We start from the raw sequence: 19,707 nt of genomic DNA, 5'->3' as shown, positions 1-19,707 counted from the left end.
AAAAAAATCATTTGACAAAATAGTTTCTAAAAATAAATCATTATAAGTATGTCAAATAACATCTGTCTATTAAATATTTTTTTGATAGGTACCTACTTCAAAAGTTGTAATGAACATCATTTCTCATTGAAAAATAAACACATATCGTGTGCTATCACTTCAAAAAATGTAATTCATAATTCACAAGGAAGATATTCTATTAAGTTTTTTTCTCTCCTGTAAAATTGTTCAATTCTGACATAATGTTGTTTTTGCAATCAACCCTTCTAATATCATAGCAGTAGTTTGAAGCTCTCTGTAAATTAATCTGTAATGTAAAGTCACTTTTAGATAACTCAGAGGACCAGTCGTCCTTTTTACAACGTTTTTATTAGGTCTTATTCTTGTTTGTCTGGTGGTTGTTTGTCCAGTACAAATCTTGCAATCGATTTTTAACTAACTTCCCGACTAGCTAGACATTTGAAGCTTTTGCAATATATCAGAACACGATGCCAATGTATTCTTTTAATACTTTTAGCCATCTTTAAGCAGAATTGAATTCATTTTCAGTTAATTCTGTTTTGTATGGAAAGTTATTTCAGAAAAATCCGTAAAAAGTAAAAGACTATTATTGGTTGCTAAGGGGGTTGTAATAGCAACTAAATTATTAACATATTCGTGCGTTACTATGGAAATCAATATGAAGTGTCAAAATGACATTTCAGTATATTTATTCAGTATTTCTATCAAGTACATATTTTTTTGATTGTTTAAGCTAGTCAAGTCAAGTTTATATGATTCAACAGAAAATTTAAAAACGTTGTATATAAAAAGTTCTTTTTATCTTGTAATTATTATGCTTCAGTTTCATACACGTAGGTTCCATCTTTATAGGAGAATGTTTTTAACATCTTTGATAATATCCATAGAATTCAAAATACAACTGTCTTAATAATAAAAAAATATATAAGTATATTTTTCTCAGTATAAACCTACTGGAATTTCGTAATTTCATTGATGTCTCAACTAAAACAGTCCTAAAATTACGTCTTGTCAACCAACTGTTATAAAATCAAATGTCAATTAAAAAAAAGTTAATGCCATCTTAGAAATATCCATTTTTGCGTAACATTTCATGAAAAAAAAAAGGTGTACTGTGTAAGTGTTGTTATAGGGTTTTGGATGAGGTTATTTGTTAGGAAACTATCAAAATACCCCGGAGCTTATTGTATTTTATTGTAGCTTTTACCCTTTCATTTCATATGATTTGGTATATTTTTCAAATATTAATCGCTTGAAATCCCTACCATCTGAGAAATAATTTTTAGATCTGTTGTCAAACACGCCATGTTTATCATAATCGTATACATAAGAATAATATAATACACAGCTTGTAAACATGTTTATATTGGGTAACCTGATAAACATGGTTGGCAGGCCGCTCGCAAGGCTCTTGCAAGATGGGTAGGTACTGGGTACACTCTACTTGTAATATAATTTTATAGCGAAAGTGGGTTTTACGTTCGCGTAATAAAATCCATATGTTAACTCCGCCATTGGCGGTTGGTTATTCCTTCGCGGAGGATAAACATCTGTCTCTCCGCGCTATTTCATATCAAATGACTGTACCAGAAAATAGAGTAAACTTTCTCCAATTGGCTTAGTGGGTTAGCGCCTTATTATTCGCGAATGTGTTAAAAAAAACACTGTGGAAAAACTTACCATTATTTGAAGAACTATTCTAGCCTTTTTTTATGTCTGAGATTACATTCCTAAAATAATTTATATTAAGTTCATTCAGTTTCGTCATGTCGCGTATTCGATCGTGTCCGGAAACTTGTGCGTATGCAGTTCGCCGTATCACACTTCACAGTGAAATGTTTTAGCGGAAATATATGGCCCTACATTAAAGACCGTCCAACCTCTTTGGGTCGTATAGTACCTACTCACATAAAATTCATGTCTAAATAAAACACGGTTTTTGTCGGTTTACACTTTACAGGAAACCAGCAGCAAACAATTTTTTCAAATAGCCAATTTCCTAGATATTTTTTTAGGTTAAGTTAGGTTAGGTTTTCATTCTTGACTTCATGAAATTTGCCAAAATCAGCTATGAAAATTGAATTAATGTTCATATTGAATCTTATACAATTATTGGAAGCCGTATAGTGTACGGGCATCTCTTTCCGATAAGAAAGCTCACAGCGAACTGCGCCACGGTGACATCTTTTACGCACAATTTACGTGTAACCGTACTCGATAGCTGCAGTATGTCACTTCAAAAATTAGCACAGTCAATACCATTGCTGGCACATTGTAGATTAGATTCTCGATAAAATTGCATTTTAATGTTCAAAATAGCTGTTTCATGCCTCGCATTTTGCCGAGATTGCAAGCATGGTCGTCAGAATACTTCCATTTCACACCTATTTCAAGTGCGCCATATCATGATTCTCAGTTTATTGAAGTATATCCATGTTCAGCAGGTACTCGAGATTGTACAAATCATTGTACCTTTTTGAATAATGCGTCTTTACCTATGTCACAAATTATACTGAAACTTTATAGATAATAGTCCAGTTAATTCGTATAATTCCTAGTTTGTGTAAATTCGCAAATTGCACTATAAATTGTTGAAATGGTACGGCACAAAATCCGGATAATAAATACCTGGTATGTCTAAACTAAGCTTTAAAGTAGAGTGACGATTTGAAATAAAGGTTTTGATGGTTAACGAGCGAACTCCGTGCGGTTGTTTGTTCTAAAAGTTAACCCTCTGACGGCTGGGGACGAGTTGTTAATAATTCCGAGACGAGTGTTGTCCTCGTTAACCCTTTGTGTGATAAATGCAGTTTTACTACCCAACAAACTGGACAATACAGCAAAATTAAAATATTACACTACAGTCTTCTTTGTACGAAGCTCTTATCGGAATCTATAGTAGATATAAAGCAGGGGTGTTAACTATTTTTTACAACGTTTTTATTAGCTCGTATTCTTATTTGTCCGGTGGTTGTTTGTCCGGTACAAATCTTGTAATTGATTTTTAACTAACTTCCCGACTAGCTAGACATTTGAAACTTTTAGAATATATCAGAACACTATTCCAATGCATTATTTAATACTTTTAGCCATCTTTAAGTAGAATTGAATTCATTTTCAGTTAATTCTGTTTTGTATGAAAAGTTATTTCGGAAGAAATCCGTAATCCAATACACTTTTATTGGTTGCTAGAGGTGTGGGGTCCTAGCAACTAAATTATTAATATATTCGTGCGTTACTATGGAAATCAATATGAAATAAAATGAAATTTCAGTATTATTTCTATCAAGTACACATTTTTTGATCGTTTAAGCTAGTCAAGTCAAGTTTATATGATTCAACAGAAAATTTAAAAAACGTTGTATATAAAAAGTTCTTTTTATCTTGTAATTATTATATAATACCTACTTTGGAGAAGAAAAATCTTCCGCGATCTAATTTGTCTGAAATTAAGGACATAGAAAGATATTTTTAAACTAAAATAGAAAATGATATAAAGCGCTGTACATAGAAAAAAATTATTTACATAACTATAGTTATTTTATTTTGAATACATAAATTTTATTTTGAGCTTCCGGATGTTAGAAAGCTTGAATTACTCATCCTACATTGTAAGGTGTCTACAATTTTTGTATAATTGAGAGTGTAATTTCTCAAACCATTTCTCAAACATGAGTACAAATATTCGCCCGTTAAAATTGTTCTGTACTTCGATTTTATAATTTTCATTTGCGAAAACGCTGATTCGCACAATACGGTGTGTCGAACTAAATCAGGCGTACAAATTTTCAGCACATTTTAATAGATTTGAATACTTATCTGCTGGTAAAAATATTCAGAAAATTTATCTCCCGAATCTCTTGTTTTAATGTAAATATCATTTTGTAGCGTAATTATTTCCTTTTCAACATATTCATATGAAAAAGTGTCGAAAGATTTCCTGCAAATTTAATACTTCTGCTCTGTTTTTTGTATCTAATGGAAAACTCACTAATAAAAACTATGCTATGTAGTTTTTTTATAAACCTTGGAAGCGGTACTCAAATTCTGTAATTAATTTCTTGACTTCTTCGATGTATTTATTATTGACATAATTTGTAGAAGCCGAACTTCAATATATAATTTAAAAATTTTATAATAGAAATATAATAAATAAAATCCCACTATACTTCCAAATTATGAATAAATGAATTAAATATTCTTGGCGATCAATCAAAAATTATTTCGTGATCGACCTTATTGACACCCTTGATATATAGTATAAAAGTTTGAAAATCTAAATAATATTATTATCAACGTAAACATTTCTTATTTTATAACCTGTGTAAGAAATGACAACCCAGTATATTAATACACCATTTAATTACGGTAAATTTTATTGGTTAATATATTATCATAGTTAAAAATACACAGTTTATTATGTCTTGAAAAATTGCCTACAATAGATTAAATTAAAGTAGGGAACACGCACATTCGAACGCAGTGTTCGATCGAGGCCTTTGGTGGTTGCTCTTGTGACACTCTCAGCACAACATGAAAGGGCGCCCATGTGCATCACGCCGCGGAATACACCAGCTTAAAGCCGCGTTGACACGGTCCAAGTACGATCCAAGTACACTTGGATCGAGTGCCATCCAAGTGACAGCTTTATACTAATTATTCCTATCCAAGCTAACTTGGATGAGTAGGATACGGTCCAAGTAGCTTGGATAGGAATAATTAGTATGAAGATGTCTCATACGAGTGTACTTGGATCGTACTTGGACCGTGTCAACGCGGCCTAAAAGCGAACTTCAGTGAAACGGCAAATAATTTTTAACAGTAGCTGCGACGAAATTTCTTACTAGTCGCCAATCAGAGACAGACCGTCGAGGTGTCCGCACGTCGATTTGTTTTGTCATGGCGTCGGATGAAAATATTCTTAAAACGTGTAAAGATGACTAAAAAACTTTACGTATGTACTTAAAAAAAGAAAACATGTCAATGAATATACTATTATTATTAATAATATAACAACAAACATAACATTAAATGTACGCATGTTGGATTTTTATGACAAATTATATTTCGTTCGGCACGCGTCATTTGCACAATCCGCGCATCGACTAGCCACGATATTTTTAGACTATGCCTCAACTGAAGTATAGCCTTAACGAGTGTGAAGACGTGGCGGGTGGTAGAGTGAATAACAAACAATTCTATTGTGTCTTCTGTCTTCCGTATCTTCAATCTCGAATTACTCTTAACGTAATGTTTTTCTTATTGCAGATTGCGAATTACCATGCCTAAGGCTTTATATAAAAGAAAAAACCTTTTTTTTCGTTAGAACTTAAACATATGCTCGGTTAAATCATTATTTACGTGTGCATATTTAAATTCTCGCCAATTATTAAATCATAATATTATAATTTAAATATAAATAATAATATTAAATATATTTTTTAAAAGTACCGATAAGTATCTAACGTCTATTTATTTTCAAATTGCGTGGCGTCCAGTGGTCCCGGCGCCAAATCGTCCTAGACCCAACTCTTGGTATGTCATCAGGTGGACGGAACAAATTAAGGATCTTGATACAAGTTACAATTATTCGTGTCACGATTCTCAGTCATGAGGTCTGCTCATTAGAACCATTAACAAAATCTACGATATACTATTTTTCCGCAATAAGTAATGAATAAGGGAAAATATTTTAAAAGAACTACTTTCAGTTTTATCTATCTAACACATAAAGTGTCGCTAAAGTTCATCGTTGTATGTTTTATATTTTCGCTCCAGTGTTTCAATTAAGAACTAAAATACACACCAGTGATTTTCAAACTATTTTTATTGCGGTTAAATATTCTTTTAGTTCTACATAAATTGTGGTCGTAGGGATTAGTTGATTCTAAATATTTTAAGTCGTATATATCCGTCTGCACATTGGTGTTAGGCATGGGTATCGCGCCCTGTGCGTTACTACTGTGCTACGACTGCCATGCTTAATTGCGATAAATTTTAACTATTGGCCTTTTTAATACCTGCTCATGAGCGCTCTCCAAATTGAGTTACGGTAGGCAATCGGTTTTTGTATTCTATATTAAAGTATTTGTTACTGTAATTACTAACCGACGTCACGGATCACTCCAATATTTTCTGTTGTAACTTACTTGAACTTGATAATAATTTTAATTATGAACTATTTCTTTTCTTCAACGAATAATTCACAAGATTTTAAGAATGTACCATTCTAGTTGATTCGATCACTGCTGGGTGTCTTACTTAAAAAAAAAAGATTTTTTTCTGTTGGCTATATTTACTCAAGAGTATTTTTTAAATTATGTATGTTCAATAATTAGAATGGTGTATTCTTAAAATCCTGTGAATTGTTCGTTGAATAAAAGAAATATTAACAATTATATTTGGTACATAATATGTATTAATATGTTCTTCTTCTTTCACCCTGTCACGACCCAGCATTGGGGCATAGGGCAAGCACAAGTTCGCGCCACTTCCTTCGATCTATCGCCAACTCTTGCGCCTACCGCCATTCCAGACCTGCAGCGCGTAGATCGCTTTTGTAGCACCGCTGCAGGGTGAGGGAAGGCCGGCCACAACGATGGAACCCTTGAGGCTGTGCCACAAGGGTACGAAGTGTCGCACTCTTTGGCGGCATCCGGAGCACATGCCCTTGCCACTTAAAACGTCTCTTCGTGATTACCTCAATTACCAAAGGCTGCTGATATGAATATAACAATATTATTTGTATTAACAGATCCAATAAACAGGGTCATTTACGTTATTCGGATGCTGTCTTTATTGGTAATGAATTTCGTTTATTTTTTTCGTAATTTTTTTTATAAATTTTTATAATTAGAGTTTATTGAAAAACGGTTGAGAATCCCCTAAAACCACGATAATATACTGAACTAACTGGCCAGCGTTATCTCGAGTAAGGTCGTTTGTTACAGACTTTTTTTGTTTTTGTCTGTTTCTAATCTATTGTGTGTTATATCGTTTACCGTAAAACTCTCGAATTCTTATAATATCAAAAGTTTTTGGTCGTAAAAATTCTTCGGGGATGACTCCAATTTAAAACGTTTTGTAGGAATTAACTAGTTCTTACATAAAACGGGCGTCCTTTTTTTATTGTGCTTAGTAGTTAACCTTCTTATCTGTTTTTTTTTTATTTCCTGGATTTGGATTCAAAGCTTTTAAGGTTTTATAAGGAGATTAAAACACAACTAAATAAAAGTTTTTTTTTCGTCTATTTTTTTCTTTAATACTACTTTCATTTTAAAAAAAATTGGCGCCACTGCATTCTGGCGCGTGGCGGCGTATCCGTTTGATAAAACAAATATTTTCTTAATACATGCTGTAATTTAAAAAAGAGGGTAGTTAATGTATTTACCTGCTATCCCCTGTGATCACATGCCTTTTTTATTCAGACATTGAAATTCTAAAATATTACTATCATTGGATTTCAATAAAATAAATTAAGTCACCATAAAGTCTCTGTTGTTATATTATATTATATGAATCCATGTATTATGAGTAGGTATTTACTTGACATTTATTTTCAACATATTCCTTAAAAACTAATATTTATATTCAACAAATCATTCACAATATTTTATAATGTAATATTGTTTATTGTGCACACATATTTCACACTTTTTTGTTTTCGAAATATTATGTTAAATAATACCTATATAAATATTGTTACATTTTACGTTTTGTGAATTATTCGTTGAATACGAAATAGTTTATTTTTAAAAATTTAGCTTGTGCAAGTACGTTAAGATTAAAATTTATAAAAATTCTGATTTTGGCTAGGAATCAAGGTAAGTACACTAATACTTTAACAGCACCCACGAAATTTCATGAATACGTCAGTCGCATAGCTATTAATTAATTTCACCTTAATTATGTATGGTGCCGGTGGTTAAATTGGTAAAGTATATTGACCAAAAACCTAAGGACACACGATCGATTCCAGTTCAACACCCATATTTTTTTTCGTAATGGGTATGTCTCTGAATAATTATGTAGGTATAAATATTCCTTGTATTCGGCTAGTGAATAATTGACTAATTAGCAAGCAAACGAATCACAAATCAAACATAAAATTAATGATATTTACTTCAATGGCCATGATTATCCTCTGCAATTACGCTTATTCTTCACCAGACATTCCCATAATTCTCAGCTCTTCCTCCTTCCATTCTCACTCCATCTTGTTTCTGGCCTCTATCTGGGGTACCCACTTGGTCGAGAGTCGGGACATTTGGACCCCTCTCATCAGACTTTTAATACTATCCGTCCATCGCAGTTTTTATATTATAATTTAGCCAATTATAAAAGTCTCATTAGGATGTCCAATGATTATTTTTTCGTCTGTAGGACTCATTTTCTAAAGGAGGTACGTCCAATGATTCTTTTCTTTTCAGTTGTTAAAAAATTTTATTTAATGTTTGGGTTAGGTACCATGTTTTACAATCATGGCGTATTTATCACTGGTCTTCGCTATGGATTGATTGTATCTAGTATGTATACTTATAATAAATTTGATTTCATTTTTCTTGTCAATGAATACTACTGAAGATTTTAAACATGTTAAGTACTGACTAATGATAAATCATACAAATCGCAACATACCTAACGCAATGTTATTATCCTCCTTTGTATTAGTGCCTTTAATTTGTAACACAACCCGTTGCTTTGCGGTTTATTTATGTAATAAATTTATGGCATACTGTAAAATATAAATTTAAATATAAGCCAACGGCGGCTAAAAGTGTGTACTTGCAATATGAAAGCATCTCTAAAGTGTCCCATAATTGACGAAATATGTCGCAGTGTGTCCCAAACATCACGAATCCGCCGGACGTGACTTTTGGCCCAAACGATCGGCCTGTATATACTCCGATATGACTTTTATAGCGGCGCTTAACCCGCTAGACGCGCCTGGAAGTTTTACTCGATTTAGCCACCGAGATATTAATAATACGTTGAATCGCTTTTTGTTAAAAGTAGCGTAGACATTGAATATTAAAAAAAAACTATGGGCACGTTGAACGGATATCGCGTGAAAAGGGGTTAGAAAAACGTTAACTTAACATGGTAAGTATGCAATTTGCCGTAGTGACAGTTTAAGTATGTAGTCAAACTAAGAATTCTGTACACTCTTGAGTACTCAATTGACAACAAAGATATTGAAGTTCTTTGTTGGATAAAACCAGCACAACTTTGAAAGGTAATTCTCGTTCGTTATAACATTATATATAGGTACACCTGAATGAGTGTAAAGACGTGACAGACAGAGGGAATTAATATGGTATGGAATAGAGTAAGTAAATCATAATAAATTATGATTACATTAAAAATTGCTTCGGATAATGCAAATTAGGGGTCGTATTTACTCGTAATTACAACATCAAACTTGCAATTATGAATTTTCATTGTTTATCTATCAATTTTTTTCATTACAAACTAATTTAATGTACGATATGTATCAAGTAAATATTATATTATACATTATGTATAGGTCTTCTTCTTATTGTGCCATCGCCTAGCGGACGTCGGCCACCATCAAGGCGATCTTATCTTTGTCGTCTGCTACCCGGAACAGTTCAGTGGAGCTGCACTCGTACCAATCACGGAGGTTCTTAAGCCACGAAATGCGGCGCCGTCCTCTGCTACGCTTCCCATTGATCTTTCCTTGAATGACAAGTAGGGGAATGCTGTATTTTTGTCCTCTCATAATGTGGCCGAGGTACGGTAGTTTCCTGGTTTTGATACTACGTAGAACTTCTCGGTCCTTCCCCATTCGATTAAGAACTTCAACATTTGTCACCCGGTCAGTACAAGGAATTTTGAGGATGCGTCTATTCAGCCACATCTCGAAAGCTTCAAGTCTCCGTGACATCTCTTGTATAAGTACATAAAGCATACAGATAGTTAAAAGCAAAACCCGTGTCGTAAAAATTATTAATATGGATTATTATGCAATTCAGATAAGTACATTTTTTTTGTTTTCCTAATTTTCCTACTTACCTACTACTTACTCCAAGGTAGAAATATAATACAAGCACGGGGTCGCGCCATCACCCTTTGTTTACCATTACATATCGTGCACCATGCCATTTGGGGTCGGTAGGTAAATTTATCGGCCACGTAAAGCATCCCTTCGTGGTGAGATACCAAAGACTAATATGCTGTACAATAATTAATGATCTCGGCTATTTTTGTGATGCGATCATAATATTATCATTGTACCACTAAAAATCGGCGTAAATATTAATTCTGAAAATTTAAAAGACAAAACCTACAGTCTAACGATCTTTATGCATTCTTGTAAGCATATTATGTGTAAATTAAATTTTGAATGAGCTCTAGAATTAGTCAAACGACATCACAGTTTTTTCGGCTATTCAAAAATTTTAATTCCAACAACAATATTTTTTTCTGTAAATTCTTTATTTTCTTTGTCCAAATTCACCTTGAAATTTTCGAGCATGTAACAGGTTAGGTTATAGGCATGCCTGAAAAGGCATATCCCATTTAAACTCGGCTGAAGTTTCAAGTACAGCTATCCGCTGCGAAATTAATTCAATTCTTTACCTAGGGAAATAAAACAATTTGTTTTGTTAGACAATTTGTTGTGCCATCAAAACAAATTTATTCTCACCAATTGGGAATCAAACGTAATTCTTCATTCGACGGATGAACGCTTTTGTTGTGAAACAAGATGAAGACGGCAATTATTTGCTGCGTTTGTTATATTACTCTCTTTTGCTTTTTTTCTTACCTTCATTTCTGATAAAAGTTTTCACGATAATCCATCGTAATATTTCATAGAACTAAAGTACCTAAGTAATACAACCATGGTCCCACAAGGGGGTGTAACAAGGTGCTAGCCTGGTGGCCCGGCGTCATGGTCGACCAGATAAGTGAGATTAACAGACAATATATTTGCTCTAATAGTGAAAAAGTCGCTATTTTACTTATACTGAATATTAACATTTGAAAATATGTGGTTGTGCAATACAATTTTTGATGTTATATGTTGATTCTCGACAACTCCATACTTCAAGTGGGTGTATTTATCGCTATAAAAACACTGAATAGGTACCCTTAATTTTCCTTCAAATACCATTTGAAACACGTTACTGTAGAGCGTCACACTGCCTTTAACCTTAGCGATAGGTAGAGGGGTAGGTAACAAAATCTGTTAATATTAACCTCCAGTCTGTGGAGGCGCAAATGATCGTATTAGATTTGGACATGGTCGGGACAAAAATGTACCAATTTTTAAAATACACAATATAATAATATGTACCCACATGGTTAAAAATTAGCTTTTCCTGCATCGGAATAATGATGATTTTTACAGATTTTCAAACCTTTATATTCTGTTAATGTATGCACTTTAATATTTGTTACATGTAAGTTGTACATAAAACATTTCACAGTGGCACGTGGAAAGAAATGACCGCATACTATACAGTCTCCAATTATTGTATTAGTTTCAATATTAACATTAATTCAATTTTCATAGCTGATTTGGCAAAATTCATGAAATCAAGAATGAAAACCTAACCTATATCGGCTATTTTCAAAATTTGTTTGCTGCTGGCTTCCTGTAAAGTGTAAACCGACAAGAACCGTGTTTTATTTTGACATAAATTTTATGTCAGTACGACCCAACGTGGTTGGACGGTTTTTAATATACGGCCATATATTTCCAATACAACATTTCACGGTGAAAAGTGTGATACGGCGAATGCATACGTACAAGTTTCCGGACACGGTGACCTGTAGCGCGTAGATTGCTTGTGTAGCAACGTTGCAGGGTGAGGGAGGGTCGGCCATGGCGATGGAAACCTGAAGGTATTGCAACAATGGAATTGAGCGGCGGAATCCGGAACATTTGATCTAACCACATGAAGTGTTTTCTCGTGATTACTTATATCGCCGAGGACTGCCATGTCTGCTCACGAACCTAAGTATTTGTAACGCATGTCGTTGGAGACATTGATTCTCAAAGCTTAAAAGTCGACTAGAGAGTATGTTAAGCAGTGTCACACTACCTTATATTTCTGGCATTTTCAAAATATATTGGCAATCTACATAGTTTGCCAGCGGAGATCACTAAACGCATTAGAACATTTTTTTCTCAATTATTGGGACCATCCCAGGAGGTTTCAAAAACATAATAATATGTAGAGAAACGAAAATAATAACACTCTAAAATATTATTTTTGTTCATATTTTCAAGACCTAGTAAAAATGTTCACCATCAAGTCTTCGAAAAATGGATTTAATAAAAAAAATACTCACTTTAGCTTGTGAAGAATACGCAATCTTTACTGTTTCTGTTCTCGGAAGGACGTTAAGTCGTGGTACGAGGGTGGGTCAATAATTCCTTAGAAAAAAGCATTAAAACAGGTTTTATTTTTGTATTTTTTTTTATTTCTCAACATAATTTCCTTGGAGCTCAATACACTTGGTTAGACGTTTCTCAATTTTTTTTAAACCGTCAGAAAAATAAGTTTTCGGAAGGTCCTCAAAATAAGCATTTGTCCGATCGATGACTTCTTCATTTGAAAAAAAACGTTGTCCACTTAGCCATTTTTTTAAGTTTGGGAAAAGGAAAAAGTCACTGGGAGCTAAATCTGGCGAATACGGTGGGTGGTCGACCAATTCGAACTTCAATTCTTCAATTTTAGCCATTGATCGTAAACATGTGTGAACACGGGCATTGTCCTGATGAAAGAGGATTTTTTTCCTGTTTAAATGAGGCCGTTTTTCTTCAATTTTATTTTTTAGCTGGTCCAATAAAGATGCATAATAATCCCCTGTTATTGTTTTTCCTTTTTCCAAATAGTCAACGAAAATAATTTCACGTGCATCCCAAAATACAGTAGCCATAACCTTACCAGCTTATTTTACGGTTTTCGCCTTCTTCGGACATGGTTTGCCTTCGCAATCCACTGCTGTGACTGTTCTTTCGTCTCGGGAGTATAGTGGTGTATCCATGTTTCATCTACAGTCACAAAGCGACGAAAAAATTCATCCGGATTGCGTTGCATGAGCGACAACAGGGCGTTAGAGGCCACCACCCTACTGCGTTTATTGTCGACTGTGAGCAAACGCGGCACCCATCTTGCAGAAATATTTTTCATGCCCAATTTGTCATGTAAAATAGAAATGACGCTACCTTTTGAGATCCCTGTAACCTCAATTATCTCACTCAACTTTAATCTTCGGTCACTTAACACCATATCGTGGATTTTATTGATCATTTCTGGTGTAGTCACCTCTACAGGACGTCCTGAGCGTGGTTCATCCTTTGTTGATGTACGACCACGTTGAAATTCATTTAACCAGTTATAAATAGTTGCAAGTGAAGGAGCAGATATGCCGTGAACTAAATCCAACTCATTTTTTATTTCCTTTGCTGTTAACCCTTTTATATTAAAATGTTTAATAACAAATCTAAACTCAATTTTCTCCATTTTCCATTTTTCCATTTTCCACAAGCAATTTTTTTTTTAAATGTACGAGAAACACACAACAACCCGACCAATCTGATTGAAACTTCGCAGCATACTGAATCGGTAGTGCCGCTGCATGAAAACAAACCGCTTGCAGTATAAGTCGCGCCACCTGTCGGCTTTTCTAAGGACTTATTGACCCACCCTCGTATTATTATGTATCAAAGAAATAAATACCTTTCTTCTGATTTATCGAAATACTTACCGAACCGTTAACATTCAAATCGGCATCTTGTGTCAGCCATTAAAACCCCTCTATCTTAATGTGACCAAAATGGTAAGACAAATATACCACCCATTTTAGAAAATTCTCGTCTTACCTACCACTTTACAAATTTTGAATCCACACGAAATAAAATATTCCATCATTTTTTATGGTAATATTTATGTGATAGATTTTAATGATTTCGTTTAATTTGTTACAGTATTTTACCGTTGACATATATAGGATAATAATATGTAGATCTTATACAGCATTTCTAAACTAAAATTGACACATTTCACAGCATACATCAAACATCTGTAGAAAATGTCACAAAAATATAATAATTATTTAAATAATATGTAGAGTTTTAAACTAAATACCATTTGTATTTTTACAATAAATATCGTGCAGTATTTATAGCTAAGACTCATTAGCAAAATAATACAATAATTATTTAAGTATATAAATTAACATATTATAATCGGACATTGTAAAAAAAAATAGATATGCAAATAGAGTAAAATTTCAACCACTTACAACAATCCGTATTTATATGTATGAAAGAATAACACTTGTATGAATAAACTCGAGCAGACCCTATATTGTATGGGGCATTGTGGTTATTAAGTTAATAATTCAGCATAGGAGTAAATAATACTTTCACACTACCACATTACATAATATAAAAATGACTAGGTCCAAACATTTTTAGCTATATAGGGCTTTACTCGTAACCGCTCTACCATTGTGAGATGATTACCGTTTTGATTTTTTCATTATTTCTATAACATTTGATAACTAAACAAAAAATTTAAACAACTAATCATGGATACGTTTCAAATAATTCATAGGTTGTTTTATTGATTAGACGTTTACTTAATGGAAGCGTGCTTGGAAACCCTTTGACTCTTAAGATTTTTTTAGTTGGAATGCAGTCGTAACACTATAATAGCTGCCCAAAGATCAGGATTATACAAATAATACCAATATATAAATAGTGTGATACTCGATAATACTATGTTGTATACAATTCGTACTAACTAGAACTAAAACAATACGAAGAAGTGGGTTACTCCAATGATTCTTCAATCTGGGAATCTGGCACCGAGGAAACCGCAGAGCACGTAGTAGTTTGCATACTTGTTGGATACAGTTGCACCATTGATATTATATTTAAAGCCAGTGACAGGGCCATCAGAGGAGGACACCAAAATAAGACATTTGATCACAGAACAGATTAATAAATATAATTCCGATAGGCTATACCCCAATACACTATATTTTGACAGAGGGTTTTGAATGTGTAAGTGTCCTACAAAAATTAACCACACATTATAGACGTGCCATAGTGTGTGTGTTGAAACCTTCAAATACACCAATATTGAATTAGCGTTAGTGCATAACGTGAGCAGCGCATCTATTCTATACACACTACTGCTTTCGGCCGCTACTTGAACGTATTGTAATTGTTACAATAAGTGCTAATACTTCGATACAAACCTGCCCTAGATAGCTGCCATAGCGGCCGAAAGCAGTCATGTGTATAGAATAGATGCGCAGTTGTCAGAACGAAAGACAAGCGTATTCTTAACACGTGTTTAAATTTATCCCATATTCTTCCACACTCGAGAACGGTTGCCTGTTACTTCACACCCGTATTTCAGTTCCCATTATGTCTGAATTCCCTGATAGTGATACTAAAATTTAAAAATATATCCATATGTATAAAATGGAAACATATTGCACGTCATGTGATCGCAACATTATGTAATATATATGCGTGAGTGAATGAGAAAGAATATATCTCCTAATTTATTGGTTTTTAGGTCGCTTACTTGAAGCTGGTCGTGAACTGTTCCACTTGAGAGTTCAGGATTTTTATCTCCTCTTACTCTACTCATAATGTTCTTTAAAACGTTTTCATATCGATAAAAGAATCTTTACTGGTAGTAATCATCAGTTTCTAAGACTCGACAATTAATAGGCGATTATTTGACGTTTATTTTTACCGTAAATCAAATTTAAATACTTACAAGAATTTTCTTAACACATGATAATAAAATTGTTACAAACACCTCGATTTGATTGATTTATTATTGACAGTCCTTGAGAAATGACTAATAAATGATGTTACAACGTGTTGAACCAGTGACATCTAGAAATACTGTGAAATTATTGGATCAATATTCTTAATTAATATTTTTCATGTTTTGCTACCAAAAGTTAGTAAGTCGATAATTTAGGTATTTAGGAGTTAACAACCTATTGTGTCTATATTATATAAATATGTACTTATTCTAGAAAAAAAATCGAAGTCCTTCCTCATTAATTAAGAGGACATGTTAAACTTTCAAATTGCAGTTACGTTACATTATTTAGAGACTTACCAAATATTGGCAGCAACCCCACGTATATGAACAAGATACAGGTTATATTAAACCATAATATTTATTATGCAGTGTATACCTACCTACTCAGGGCTCGAAATGACCGGAGCACCGTTCCGGTTCATGAAATACCCAAAATCTCTCAAAAAACAGTCTCGTTGAAAAAATATTTTGACCGTTTGTGCTAGATAGGCCATATATAACAAAAACCAAACGCACTTATTTTTTATAAAACATGCATATTATAATTAGATAACTATGTAATATTTCCAAAAAAATATCGAGCGCTCCGGTTCGTAAAAAATTCCATTTTTAGCGCTGTACCAACTGTAATTTTGTTGTATAGAATGAATGAATTAGTATTTTTTTTGACGGGAAATGATTGTTGGTCATTTTGCTCAACCTATGGAGTCCATACTCTGACTCTAAACACACATTAAAATCAACAGTAAATTTTCCTAACCAGGGATTCAAATCTGGGCCACTCTTCATTTTAACCATGTTTTAGTATACTGCTCGTAAATTATGACTCATTGCTGTCTTGGTGTGATTCAGTATTTTCTTTTGTTCAATCGTTTACCGTAGTCTACGCCTCTGGTAATCATACGTTTTCGTATTAATTACTTTGCTTATATATAGTCTATTATAGGATGGCTTATGGTAACATTACCATGATATTTTGGTTTTTTATTATATATTCAAAAATCATTCTTCCATATCGACACCGTCATGGCTGATGATGGTGATCACGCCAACTCTTCTTATCCTCTGCAAGCCTTACGGTGGATGCTATCGGATTTCCTATTCGCCCTTTGCCTCTTTAGCAGGCACATTACCCTGAATAATTAACCTCTCGAGGCCTTCTATACCACGGCGAATAATGTAGTCGAAGAATCCTAAACCGTACGCTGATGCAGTATCGAGATATTGATTCTGTATTTAGTTTAGTTTAGTTTAGAAACATTTTATTTTTATTGTTTCATAATGTCCACGATTCTACCCCGTATATGAAAATGGTAATCGACAAAATCTGCACCAGCGCATCTATTCTATACACAAGACTGCTTTCGGCCGCTACGGCAGCTATCTAGAGTAGGTTTGTATATAAGTATTAGCACTGATTAGAACAATTACAATACGTTAGCCGTCAAAACTGTCTATCTCGCTCTAAAATTTACCACTGCCAAAAGAGGTGCTGTTAAAACATAGCACGTATTGTAACAATTACAACTAACTTATTGTAATTTTTCCAATAAGTGCTAATACTTCGATACAAATTCCAGGCCGAAAGTAGTCTTTTGTATAGAATTGATGCGCAGATATATATATATATATTTTTATTTACTAATTTAAAGTAATATTCTCCTTAAACTGACCAAAACCTTAGCATCAAAAATATTGAATTGTTTTCAAATTCAGTAAATGAGTTGGATAGAGGGCAAATGAGGACACGATATTTTAATAAAATTTGCGAAAATAATACAATGAATGACGCGTTTTGTATTTTTTTATTCACTCACACTTGGCGTGTTTTAAAAAGACAAAAAATAAAAGCATGTCCAATGACTACCCTTAGTCCAATTTTAATTACATTCCGTCTCTTTTATTTTCGTGTAAAATTACACAGCAAGATACGAAATGGAGAATATTATTATGTTCTACTTCTGTGAATATTGCCATAGCGACGGCCTATTAGAGATTTTTTATTCGTACTCTAAAACAAAAATAAACTTTGTACGGAATCGTAGCATTGCTTTGTTTTCTTTTTTATCAAAGCCGGAGATACAACTGTGCACCTAGGTACCTTTTCTATACAAATAGCATACTATATGGTAATTTAATATACGGAAATAGAATTACAAGGCATATTATATTATTATTACGTTCTGTGATTTACCAATTTCTGTACCTATACCGTAAACAATATATACCTCAATATTTCAAATCATTTTTTTTATGATGTTATTAATGAATAATGATAACATAAGAATAATTATATCGAACATCGCCAGTTTTGTCTATAAAAAAGGATGATTTTTTTTTGTGACAATAGAAAATTTATTTCGTTACTCTGTATGAATGGCATATATATATACTAACATTTTAATATTATATTAAAAACAATACTGCTTTTCAGTACTATTTTTCAACAGGCAGTAATTTTTAATAAAATGACTACTTTTTCTTATCGTATCGCTTTTAGAAAGGTGTAGTAGTATAATAAAATACAATGACATATATCTCTCTCTCCGACCATCTCCGATCCTAATATGATCATATGGGCCTCCACAGAGTGGGGGTTTGTATTTACAGATTTTATTTGTTTTTACGAGAAATGGATGTCAGCCACTTCCGTCAGTCAATAAAAAAACGTTAAATACACGTACGTTAAACAATAAAAAATATTTAATATTCATTGTCGTGCTGCACACTCATCATCAGTTACATATTTGTATAAGTAGGTACCAATGAAAACGACAAATTTTCCAAAGTTTGTAATATATAGTAGGTATTGCTTGTGTTTGATGCTTCGAATGCATAATTTTGTCTCCAGCGATTTACGCGGTTGGCCGGCCGATTCAAAATCAAAATTTTACATTTCCCACAGCCTAAATGATGCATTTGGCAGCGTGCTTGCCTGTAAACCGACAGGCTGGTGATTCGAAGCCAACTGCGGCGTCTTTTATTTTTCGATTTTATATCAACTATGGCAGTTTATCGTTGCACATTAGCTGGATTAAGATACCAGTGATGTTGCTGAACCAGGTGAAAAAAATATTACTCAACCACCACCTTATAAAAATATTACCCACCACATGAAGTAAGCCACTGTCGGTAGTGCTCAAATTGGCGCATGACGCACCTTGATTGGAAAAGTAATATTTAAAAATGACATTAAGAATATGCTATGTATATAATGAACCTCAGTGAATCAAAGGAACTTGGGGATGTTTATGGCGTACATTACATAGTTTCCTTAATTTACACTATAATGTGAGAAGGCTTACCGGAAAAATATCGATGGAATATACATAGAGTTGGGTTTCGTGAATTTCCCGACGGGAATTCTCGAGAAATTTTCGAGATTTTCAATCCCGAATCTCGAGAATTGAGATTTTTAACATTTCGGGAAATCCCGGATCCCGAGAATCTTTTCTCAAGATTCGGGATTTCTTTATTATCAAATATTAATTGTAAAAACGATTTTTCTATTTCAAAAAAGTACACAGAAAACATAAAACGTTCAAAGACTGATCGGGGCTTTTAACACAATTAAGCCAACTTCAACTCAAAATGAGCACAAATTTTCAACATCAGGGAATTTTGTGTCTCAAAAACGTACGCGATTGTTAGACGCAGAGATTGATAGTCTGTGTTTTTTGAAATACTATTTTAATAAGTAATTTTTTGAATTATTTTTGTTTTCCTACTTTTATTAGTTGGTCTTCTTACATAATTAAAAAAAGGGAATTTCTCTGTTTTTAGACTGATTTTAGGAATTTTTACAGGTTTTTTTTTAAATATCCCGATATCTCGAGAATTCTCGAGAATAATT

At 33.3% G+C, this 19,707-nt stretch overlaps 1 protein-coding gene across 1 annotated transcript in view; it reads left to right on the top strand.

The window, feature by feature from the left end:
- The window catches only part of sns (nephrin adhesion molecule sticks and stones), a 268,329-nt gene that overhangs the window by 178,301 nt on the left and 70,321 nt on the right, over positions 1 to 19,707 (top strand). The gene's annotated exons all lie outside the window — the stretch shown is intronic.

The sequence above is a fragment of the Rhyacophila brunnea genome, unplaced genomic scaffold (genome assembly GCF_057557595.1).
Source record: "Rhyacophila brunnea isolate RB1 unplaced genomic scaffold, BYU_Rbru_1.0 scaffold_4, whole genome shotgun sequence".
Lineage (NCBI taxonomy): Eukaryota > Metazoa > Arthropoda > Insecta > Trichoptera > Rhyacophilidae > Rhyacophila > Rhyacophila brunnea.
The sequence above is the reverse complement of the archived record's forward strand: the minus strand, read 5'-3'. Positions and strand labels throughout refer to the sequence as shown.